The sequence below is a fragment of the Sinocyclocheilus grahami genome, unplaced genomic scaffold, assembly GCF_001515645.1.
Source record: "Sinocyclocheilus grahami isolate Dianchi unplaced genomic scaffold, SAMN03320097.WGS_v1.1 scaffold153.1, whole genome shotgun sequence".
Classification (NCBI taxonomy): domain Eukaryota; kingdom Metazoa; phylum Chordata; class Actinopteri; order Cypriniformes; family Cyprinidae; genus Sinocyclocheilus; species Sinocyclocheilus grahami.
The window spans coordinates 655543-666809 of NW_015505332.1; the positions used below are offsets into that span (position 1 = coordinate 655543).

General features: G+C 37.2%; 1 protein-coding gene across 1 annotated transcript in view; it reads right to left on the reverse strand.

Moving 5' to 3' along the window:
* oxr1a (oxidation resistance 1a) overlaps window positions 1-10407 on the reverse strand; it is a 186567-nt gene extending 176160 nt beyond the window's left edge. The window contains exon 1 of the mRNA XM_016281951.1: window positions 10313-10407. The gene's annotated coding sequence lies outside the window, so the exon portion shown is untranslated. The remainder of the gene's footprint in view (window positions 1-10312) is intronic.
* Between the last annotated feature and the right edge of the window lie 860 nt (window positions 10408-11267).

Consider the following 11267-nt stretch of genomic DNA (forward strand, 5'->3'; position numbering starts at 1 on the left):
CGTAAAAAGACAGTATAAGTCATTATAATCAGTAATTATGTCCCCACAGGATGCAACAAATGCCTCGTTTGTAATGGGTTTTAATGTTTTTGCCTCGTCGCTTCGGCCGGGACACGGCATCAACTGTATGTGAGGGGCGTAACATTTCGTCTCACGCTTGAGGTATTCGGCCAATCACAACGCACTGGATAGCTGGCCAATCACAGCACACCTCGCTTTTTCAGACCGATGAGCTTTGTAAAAATCGACACGTTTCAGAAAGGCGGGGCATAGAGGAGAAACGATAATGTACAGTATGTGGAAAATAATGTGTTCTTTTTACTTTAAACCGCATAAACACATTTCATTACACCAAATACACAAAATAATGTTCTTTTTAGCAACATCATATGACCCCTTTAAAACAGACAAAGAACAGGACACACACACGATATTATTGCTATGTGGGAAATGATTCTCATGTTGGTAAAAGGCTATCTCTGATCTCAGACAAGGATTTATCAGTAAATTTACTGTGGCTTGAGCACCAATAACGTTGGCTTTTTATATACCAATTCAGATCGTTCTGCCAAACTTTCATTGACCTACATTAAATTGCTAATTCGCTAAGTCTTCCATTCTAAACAGCCTACAGAAAATACTAACCTAAATGATTCAATAGTTTTAATTCTGCTGTCATGTTTGAGTTATGTTTGCTGACAAACTGCAGTCCCCTCGCATGCTTATACAAAATCATTTAAGTGAGACTTGTTTTCTGGATGTTTCATCTGTTGTAAGCCTGTAAGATTTTACAGCTAAACCTAAAGCTCGTTTCCCTGTGCATTTTTAAAAAATATAGTTTTGTGTCATGTTGGTGTGTGCTTTACACAACTAAACACAGAATAGAGATAATTCTCCTTCCTAAAATAGGCCTAGCTATTATCTCCAAATTTCTCAGACATGTCCAGCTACGCTAGATTTATTCATCACATGTAAACAAACAACTTGAAAGAAAAGCTGGGTTGTTTTTCCATTTACACAGAATAAGATAAAAAGCTGCAAAATTATGGTTGAGACGTGGGCAGCAGTTAGATTTTTCAGGCAACATATTTACAACATGAAAGAGTGAGTCTTGTAGTTTGTGCTTGGCTTGAGGAATACAAAAAGGACAAGGTCAACTCCATCAAAGAAAACAAGACATTATGAAGCCACAGGATTATTTCTCAAGTCCGAATGCAAATGTTCTTTTCTTTAAAATCAATTGTGTGTCACGTGGTTATGAAGTAAGTGAAAAGCTGAAGTGAAAGTTTTGTGTTGTGATATCTGAGACACTTGTCTGAGACCTGCTTAGGATATTCATTGCAAGACCTTTCCACCCTTGAGGAGACACACTTGTTTTAATTAATTATTAAACTGTCCTGACACAGAATGAGACTGCAGCGTTACACAGACCTGTGATTTCCCATGATGCAATTCCCTCACATGTGGTAGAGTTTTGCTGTTGTTTTCTCTGTGCAATTGATTATTCATAACAATCAATAACAGTTAATAATTTTGACTTTTCCAGAAACAATATCTATTCTACAGGTATATTTAAAAATAAATAAAAAAGTAAAGTTGTCTAAAAACCATCCTTTTGAGGTGAAAGTACTTTTTTTTAGGTTGGATCAATTCTGGGCCCGTGCTGCTAAATGCTGCAGTTGCACCAAAAAGCGTCTTTAGATTCAAATGTTCAAATTACAAGCAAAACAGCCAAGATATAAATTCGCAATTCTGAGGAAATAAGTCAGTTTTGCAAGATGTAAATTCAGAACTTCTATCTCACAATTCGGACCTGCGAGTTTAGAATTGTGAGATTATATTTCGCAATTCTAAATGTATATCCCATAATTCTAAGTTTAGGCCTATATCTCTCAATTCTGAGGCAGAAATAGGAAGGTATTAACTTAAAATCACGAGAAAAAAGTCGCAATTGCCTTTGTTCTTTTTGGCCTGTGGCTGATTCAAGCCAATTCTGGTTATCAAAATGGCTGTATTTTAAAAATAATATTAATATATTAATAATAATAATAATAATAATTCAGTAAGTTCAAAATGTGTTGTACTGTGACTCCTTGTAAGATTAGCTCCAGTAAATATATTGATAAATCTATAGAACATAAACAGTGCTTTAACCTTGCAGAAAAGTGAGTGTGTGCTTGAGCTCCATTCCCTACAATTTACATTCTGAACACAGATGTGATTGTTTGAGCTCTTGGCAAGGTGGGACTCTGTCAGTCCAACTCTGGATTTATTCTGCTGAGTCATTACACAAAATGATATTATGTTGACAGAGACAAATGCCTCAGGAGGCAATGCTCTAAAAATGACTTTGTTCCAAGGTAAATTTAATCTTGAGAGCTGAACGCATTTCGATACAACAGAGCACATATCCAGTCCTATAAGAGCATTTCGTTCCCATATTGGTGTCGGTCATGTGCATGTGGATTTTGCCAGTTGTTTGTCATGTTTATCACATTGACTGTCAAGAGCTGGACGTAATGTGCATTTAAAAGGGAAGTGTGCTATTTGTGCACCACTAAGGCACATAGTGTTTTGGACATTTTGTCATCTGCAAGGCAAAAATCAGCTAAATCATTCGTCATTGCAAATGCTAAATTGCATTTGCCGAGTCTAAAACTGACATGTCGGGAGAGAATAATAGCTGCTGTTACTGATTCAATGAAAATAGCATAAGCATAAGCACGGAAACATCTAAAACAGCAGATGAGCAACCAAAAAGTCCCTACAACTAAGTGGGAAATTGGTCAAAATGAGCCACCAATCACTCATATGTGAATCTTGATATGGGCTGTTTTACATGTTAAAGGAATAGTTCACCCAAAAATGAAAATTTGCTGACAACTTTGTTTCTTCATCAGATGTCAACAGAATTGTAGCATTTTAGCATCACATCACTTGCACACCAGTGGATCCTTTGCAGTGAATGGGTGCCGTCAGAATGAGAGCCCAAACAGCTGATAAAATCATCACAATAATCCACACAACTTCAGACTGATGGCCTGAAGTCAATTTTCAGCAAATTTTCACTTTTGGGTGAACTATTCCTTTAATACATGAAACACGTGAGTAACACATGATAAACCAGGCTGCAAGGGTCAGTCGCTGTGTTACTAGGGCTTAGAAGAGCAAATCCCTCTCTAATCTACAGACGGCACTGTACATCTGTTTACACTGGGATTTATATCTTTCACTGGATCTCCAGCACCATAAACTGCTTAACTGTTAAATATTATGCAATCTGAAAACTTTTAATGGCTGAAAAAATTGTGAGCTAATGAACGTTGTGCTCATAGTTAAAGGGTTAGTTCACCCAAAAATGAAAATTAGCCCATAAATTACTCACCCTCAAGTCATCCTAGGTGTATATGACTTTCTTCTTTCAGACGAATCCAGTCGGAGTTATATTAAAAATGGTCTTTGATCTTTCAAGCTGTTTAATGCCACTCAGCGGGTGTTGCATTCATCCGTTCTAAAGAAGTTAAATAAAATGCGCCCATTCATTAAAAAAAAAGTGTCTCACACGGCTCCGGGGGGTGAACAAAGGCCTTCTGTAGCGAATCGATGCGTTTTTGTAAGAAAAATATCCATATTCAAAACGTAATAATTACTTTAATGTAGCTTGCGCTCACTGTTGTACACTGGAAGCAGTTCCAGGGAATGACGTATAAGGTCAGCTTTGCGCGGTGGATCGCCGGATTGGCTTTCACTGTGGACGAAGCGAAGTCCAGCCCAGGGTCATCACATGTGGTTGCCGCATGCCCACCGGCCGCTCCTTCGTCGAATCCGCCGGCCGCGCCGTTCTCAAGCTCACCGGCCTCCTCTCACTCAGCCCGCCGGCCGCTCCTCACTCTAGCCGCCGGCCTCCGCTCACTCTAGGCCGCCGTCGCGTGTGACGCTGTGTTTCGGTGTGAAAGCGAAAATACTTTGTTTGGCCTTCCAAAAGAGGACACGACTAGAAATCAGTGGTTAAGTTGTATTTACAACACTGTTCCAGAACACTTCAACCCAAACATTCAGATGTGTGCAGCACATTTTATGGAGGACTGTTTCCTGATCCTGGGAGAGTAGACTACAATGCCGGCTGTTCTGACTCACAGACTGTAAGTAAGTTTTTTTATATTTAAAAAATTTGCCACTGATGATTCAAACGCGAGTTTTGGGCAGTGTAGAGTAGCACTTGTTGTTTGTCATTTCTCCGATCACAAATGCAGACATGGTTTTATGTTACGCTCCGGCCTGACAGGGCATCACAGTACGGTAAGGGGTATAACATTTCCGTCACAAGCTTGAGGTATTCGGCCAATCACAATGCACTGGATAGCTGGCCAATCAGAGCACACCTCGCTTTTCAGACGTTTCAGAAAGGCGGGGCATAGAGGAGAAACAATAATGTACAGTATGTGGAAAATAATGTTTTTTGAACCTTAAACCGCATAAACACATTTCATTACACCAAATACACAAAATAATGTTCTTTTTAGCAACATCATATGACCCCTTTAACATAGTTAAGGCTTCACAGCATGCCTAAAAATTCCTCACCCATGATCTGTCTAATGTCTGTTGCTTTTTATATAAAATAATTCAGTATTAAAAATATATTTTTATTGATTGCTGAGGGGAAATCAGTTGCAAAACAGTATCAGCATCAATCATGCACAAAACCATATAATGCAATTAAATGAGACAGGCAGAAGTTAATTGCTGTGAAACAAATGTTTACAGCATTAATTAGCAGTGCTATCACTAACAAACTTAGAGCTTAGACATTTTTTCCTCATGAAAAAGAAACATTCCTAATTAAAGCTGAAAGCAGCGATGAAAAGGCCCTCGCACCCGGGCTCACGCTTTAGGAAAACAGCTAACGGTGGGCAATATGCATTTAAAGTGATAAATATAGGAGGAATATGTCAAAGTAATTTATATGTGCCAAACTTCCTACTGCCAGCTGGTGGCACTATGACTGTAACTGAATGTTGGCATGTACATGTCTTCAGACCAGGGCTTTTATCAAATCTGTGAAATTTGGTGCAGATTGAACATGGTATGTTTGAGTTAGTGTAAAACATGAAATGTGCTGTTACCAACAGGTGACACTATAAATTATAACTGAATATTGGCATGTAAATGTTTTCAGGACAGGACTCTTATCAAACTTGTTAAATTTGGGGCAGATTGGACACTGCATGACTGAGTTCCAGCAACTTCCTGTTTCACTGCATTAATAGCATGCTTTAACACTTAGCTAAGTGTTGCTAGCATGTTTTAGTATGTTTCTAGCATGCTGCCAGCCTATTTAACACTTGTTGATGCTTTTTATTATGTTCATAGGAGTCCATAACAGTGTTAACCATGACACTTCCTGTTGCCAGCAGGTGGCGCTATGACTATCACTAAATTTGGGCATGGGTATGTGTTCAAGACAAAACAACTATCAAATGTGTGAAGTTTGGGGCAGATCGGACATTGCTTGCCTGACTTACAGCAAGTTCTTGTTTCATGGCGAAACATCAAACTATGTCAGGCCGCCAGGGACACGCCCTTTGACGAACACTCAAGATCTTCGCAATTTAACGTCACAAAGGCCTTAAGATAACCCTCACCAAATTTGAAGATGATCCAATTAAAACTGTAGGAGAAGTTCGTCAAAGTACGAGGCCTGGATATGGCAAAAACTGCACAAAAATCATTCAAAATAACTGACTTCCTGTTGGGTTTTGGATTTTGTACCAAGATACTTTTTTGTAGGTAATGGTGTGTTTCATGTGTGTACCGATTTTCGTACATGTACGTAAAACGAAGCCCGAGGCGCACTCAGTTGAATGTGTACAGGTGGTGCTATTGAGCCATTTTGCCACACCCACTTCTGAAACCCATATCAGATGTAAATTTTCGCCAGTTCTGACGCGTGTGCAAAGTTTCATGAGTTTTGGAGCATTTTTAGGCCCTCAAAAATGCGATTCACTTTGGAGAAGAAGAAGAAGAAGAAACGGAGCAATTCCAATAGGATCCTCACACCATCATTGCTCTGGTCCAGGGCCATCCTAAGCTGACGTGGGGCCCGGTGCGAGGTAGGGAGTGTCTACCCTTCGTGATCGTGTTCTGGGTGGGGGGGGTTTTAAACATGGATTTACAGTGTTACGCAATACCATGAGCTGACTATAATGCTGTAGATACAGAAAAAAAAAATCATTGTTGCAGTGTTCAAAACAAAACAACACAACCACGGTGATTCTGTTCCAAAACCTAGTGAGCTGACTGAATAGGCAGCATTTTAAGTATGTTCCAAAAGTGTGATTACGATATTTCATTCTAATCAAATTAAAAAAGGAAGCACTGTATGCATCTTGGAGATGAAAATCCCAGAATGCACTGCGGTAAGTTCTTTGAAATAATGTATACAAGTGGAGTGAGAGAAATTTCTTCTTGCAAGCCAGCTCACTTGGTATTGGAACAGAGCCATAGTTTTAATTGGAAATCTTTTTTTTTAATGTGCTGTAAATAAGTGATCCGTCAACACTGAAGTGAAACCTTCATTTTGAAAGAATCTGAGAGAGACAAGCTGTCATGTTGTTCAGTCTTTCATGTGACTGTGCCTTTCAGAGAGAATGGAGCAGAATTTTAATTTCACTAAGAGACGAGAAAAGGTCCCCTGTGCAATTAGAGAAATAGGAAATAGATGGTGTGCGAGTGCGAGGACATGACATTTATCTCATACGAATATGAATTTGAAGCTTTTGAAATCTAAAGGCAGAACAAAAGTGTGTGGATTTGTTAGTCGCGATTGTTTTAATAACAAACTAAAGGGAACAAATCATTTTGGGGTCAGTAATATATATATAGAGAGAGAAAGAAAGAAAGAAAGAAAGAAAGAAAGAAAGAAAGAAGAAAGAAAGAAAGAAAGAGAACAAACCAACCCCAATATTTGAACAGTAAATATGTGACCCTGAACCACAAAACCAGTCATAAGGTCAATTTTTTTTCGAAATTGAGATTTATACATAATCTGAAAGCTGAATAAATAAGCTTTCCATTGATGTATGATTTGTTAGGATAGGACAAACCATACATACATTTGTTAGGATTTGGCCAAGATACAGCTATTTGAAAATCTGCAATCTGAGCAAAAAAAATCAAAATATTGCGAAAATTGCCTTTAAAGTTGTCCAAATTAAGTTCTTAGCAATGCATATTACTAAACAAAAATTAAGTTTTAATATATTTACAGTAGGAAAAACCAACCCCAATATTTGAACAGTAAATATGTGACCCTGAACCACAAAACCAGTCATAAGGTCAATTTTTTTTCGAAATTGAGATTTATACATAATCTGAAAGCTGAATAAATAAGCTTTCCATTGATGTATGATTTGTTAGGATAGGACAAACCATACATACATTTGTTAGGATTTGGCCAAGATACAGCTATTTGAAAATCTGCAATCTGAGCAAAAAAAATCAAAATATTGCGAAAATTGCCTTTAAAGTTGTCCAAATTAAGTTCTTAGCAATGCATATTACTAAACAAAAATTAAGTTTTAATATATTTACAGTAGGAAATTTACAAAATATCTTAATGGAACATGATCTTTACTTAATATCCTAATGATTTTTTGCCATAAAAGAAAAATCAATAATTTTGACCCATACAATGTATTTTTGGCTATTGCTACAAATATACCCATGCGACACTACACCCCAAAATTAAAATTTTGTCATTAATCACTTACCCCCATGTCGTTCCAAACCCGTAAAAGCTTAGTTCATCTTCGGAACACAATTTAAGATATTTTGGATGAAAACCGGGAGGCATGTGACAAGTGTCAGCCGCGCTGCACGGATGTGCTGTTTTCGTTCAAATCAAAGCGTAAATACACGTAGAAAAAGTATCCTTGTGTCTCACGGCTGACACAAAATAGCGTAAGCAGTTTGAGTTCAGCGGATGTTCTCCAAAATGGCGCTACGGTGATGCGGAGAGACACAGAGGAGACAAATTGTTGAATAAAGCCGTTTTTTTTCTTCGCGTACAAAAAGTATTCTCGTTGCTTCATAATGTTACGGTTAAACCACTGATGGCAGATGGACTCTTCTGACGATGTCTTTCATACTTTTCTGGACCTTAACAGTGTAATTTACTAGGCAGTCAATGGGACAGTCACAAGCCTCCCGGTTTTCATCCAAAATATCTTAAATTGTGTTCTGAAGACGAACAAAGCTTTTACGGGTTTGGAACGACATGGGGGTAAGTGATTAATGACAAACTTTTCATTTTGGGGTGGAGTATCCCTTTAAGACTGGTTTTGTGGTCCAGGGTCACATATATACACACAATACAATACATACATACAGAACAACATCCTATAGCTGCATCAAATACACATCTTATGTTACATTTCACACTATGATTAAGTCATAGAAGGAAACAGTAAAGATCATAACTGATCTTCCAGTTGAACAAATGACATTGTAGCCATGAACAGTCGATAAAGCATGTCATTTTAGTGTCACAAAAAAAGAAAATGGCTGTCAAGATTTCTACCTTTACATTTCACCATAAAATGAGCACCTATAATGGCTGTCCTACTCAAAGGCGCTTATTACGAGTGAGATTTATTATCTGAAACTTGACTGTCAGAGTGTCTATGTTCTGTATGAACCGAGAGGAAGGTTGTGTTCATTATAGATAAATCAAATCCTCTAGTGAGTCTGCGCTTCTCTGAATATTTAATCTGAACTCACATGTCAAAGAATACTAAACTGTACCAATTAATATTCACAGGCTACACTTTACACTGATTTAACCATTTTACCAGTGTTCTTAAGAACGATGTAAAGCAGAGCAATGTGTCAGACTTCATTTCACAATGCACCGCTACAACATTATAAGCATAAAACTTGTGCACTGCAAAGATTTATCCTAAATTTTACAAATATTGTTCTTCCACAGGCTGCTACAGAGCAGCATACATTTTCTATTTCTATTTCTATTTCTAGTTTCCTCTGCAATTTAATGTTTTATACATATCAGATGCATTTAAACTCCCCACTCAGGACAGCTTCTTCAATATTTAGTCTATGATGACACACAAAAAAACAGATTCAAGGTCTCAAGCTGCTTTTTGATTCTCACTGAAAGCTGGAAAGATTTCTGAAAGCACATCTATGATGAAGAGCGCCACCTAGAGGATGAGATGGACGACACACATGTCCTTTTTTAACTTTGACGAAAAATCTGTTTTTCAACACCATGACAAAAATATCTTTATCTGAACAGCAGGTAGAACATTTAGCAATGTCATATGCATTATGATAATATTTTAGGTCATTTTGAAATATTTGAAATTTGTACTTAAATGTTTAAGAGTCCATGAGAAATAAGTTCAATTTTATTTTAAACACACAGTTGGAGATAAACAAGGGTTTAGGATTTCAGTCACCGAGTCGCTCTCAAGGAACATCACTCTCTGACAATTCAAAACACAATACAAGGAATCAGTATTTGAAGTAAATTACTCTTAAACTGTGAGTGTGAGTCTTATTTAAAGTGGATAAGATTGCTCAAGTTAAAGATGTTGTGTTTCTGTAAGAAGATCTTCATGCAGCGACTCAAACAGGATTCCTCAGATGAGAGGACGGGATGCTTTCAAATGCATCATTGTTTCGCTTTTCTGTTGTGTTTGTAGTATAAATCAAAAGTAGAATCATTCAAAGCTGCACAGCAAGAAAATTTGTCGCAGCTAACATATCTTTGAAGGAGAATGTCAAAAAAAGAATGAATAACAAACTAAAAACAATAATAATATTATTCATAATCCCCCCCCCCCATATTATTTAATAATCAGTTAAAATATATTAATTAAAAAGAAAAAAGAAAAAACTCTAGCCTTAATTTACTTCCAATTCTGGAAATTAAAGACAATTTTATTATTACTATTATAAACTTATTTTTAACTTTTGTCCTGAAACTAGTCATCCAAGTATCACAACACCAGCAAAACTTGGAAGAGCACATCTATATGATACAACTGCAAACTACAGACAGTGATTCCTGTGTGTCCAGTCTCTGAACATCACGCAAACCCCATTACAACACCCAACAGTCTCTATAAATACATCAGTCTATCTACTCTATAAATCTGTATCATCATGCATGAACTCTTTTATCATCCAGGTGTTAAAGACTCTATGTCAGAGCATGCAGGTGCTACTGCATCATTCCCTAGAGAGAGAGAGAGAGAGAGAGAGAGCGGAAAGAAAAGATGGGACTCACTCTCAGAATGAAGCTCTCTCCATGTTGCAGGTCTCTCGTACACGGACGTTTCTGATGAGTTTATGCAGCCGGTCACAGTAATGCGCATCTGTGTGCAGGATGAGACATACACAGAGTAATCTGACCTTCTGAATACAGCCCGAACCACTGAGACAGGGGAAGAATGGATCATACCAAATCCTTTATGTCACATACACAGGGAATGATTTATTTATACAGAAAGTCAGTTTTTCCTGTATAAGAATGAAGGTAAATATGAACAATATGCAAAAATATCCATTATTAGTATGTCACAGCAATACTAATAAATAAGGCATATATATATATATATGTTTTTTGTTATAGTTAAATAAAACTAAAAACCATAAATAAATTTCCCCAAACTAAAATAAATGTTAATTGAAAAAAATACAATATTATTTAAACAATTAATTGTAACTCATGGTACTAAAATAACTAAAACTTAAACTGAAATAAAACTATATAGACAAAACAAAAAAATTTGAACTAATAAAATGACCAAATAATTAATTTAAAAATGAAACTGGAAAATATAAAAATAAACACTGAGCATGTTAACAAACAACATATTATCTCTCTCTCTCACTCTCTCTCGCTCTCTCTCTATATATATATATATATAGGCCTATATATATATATATATATACAGTATATATACAGGTATATATATTTATTTAAGAATGTTGTGGAAAAGTTCATTTATTTCAGTAATTCAGCTCAAATTGTGAAACTCATGTATTAAGTAAATTCAATGCACACAATGCCAAAGTGGACAACTTCAAGCTGTTGTGATTGCACCATATCCATATCCATTGTAGGTGGCTTATAATAATTTTAAGGGGGGACAGACCTCCCCTCAGCCTGTCCCGTCCTTCCCCCCCCCCCCCCCCCCCCCCCCCCCCCCCCCCCCCCCCCCCAACCCCCCACAAACAGC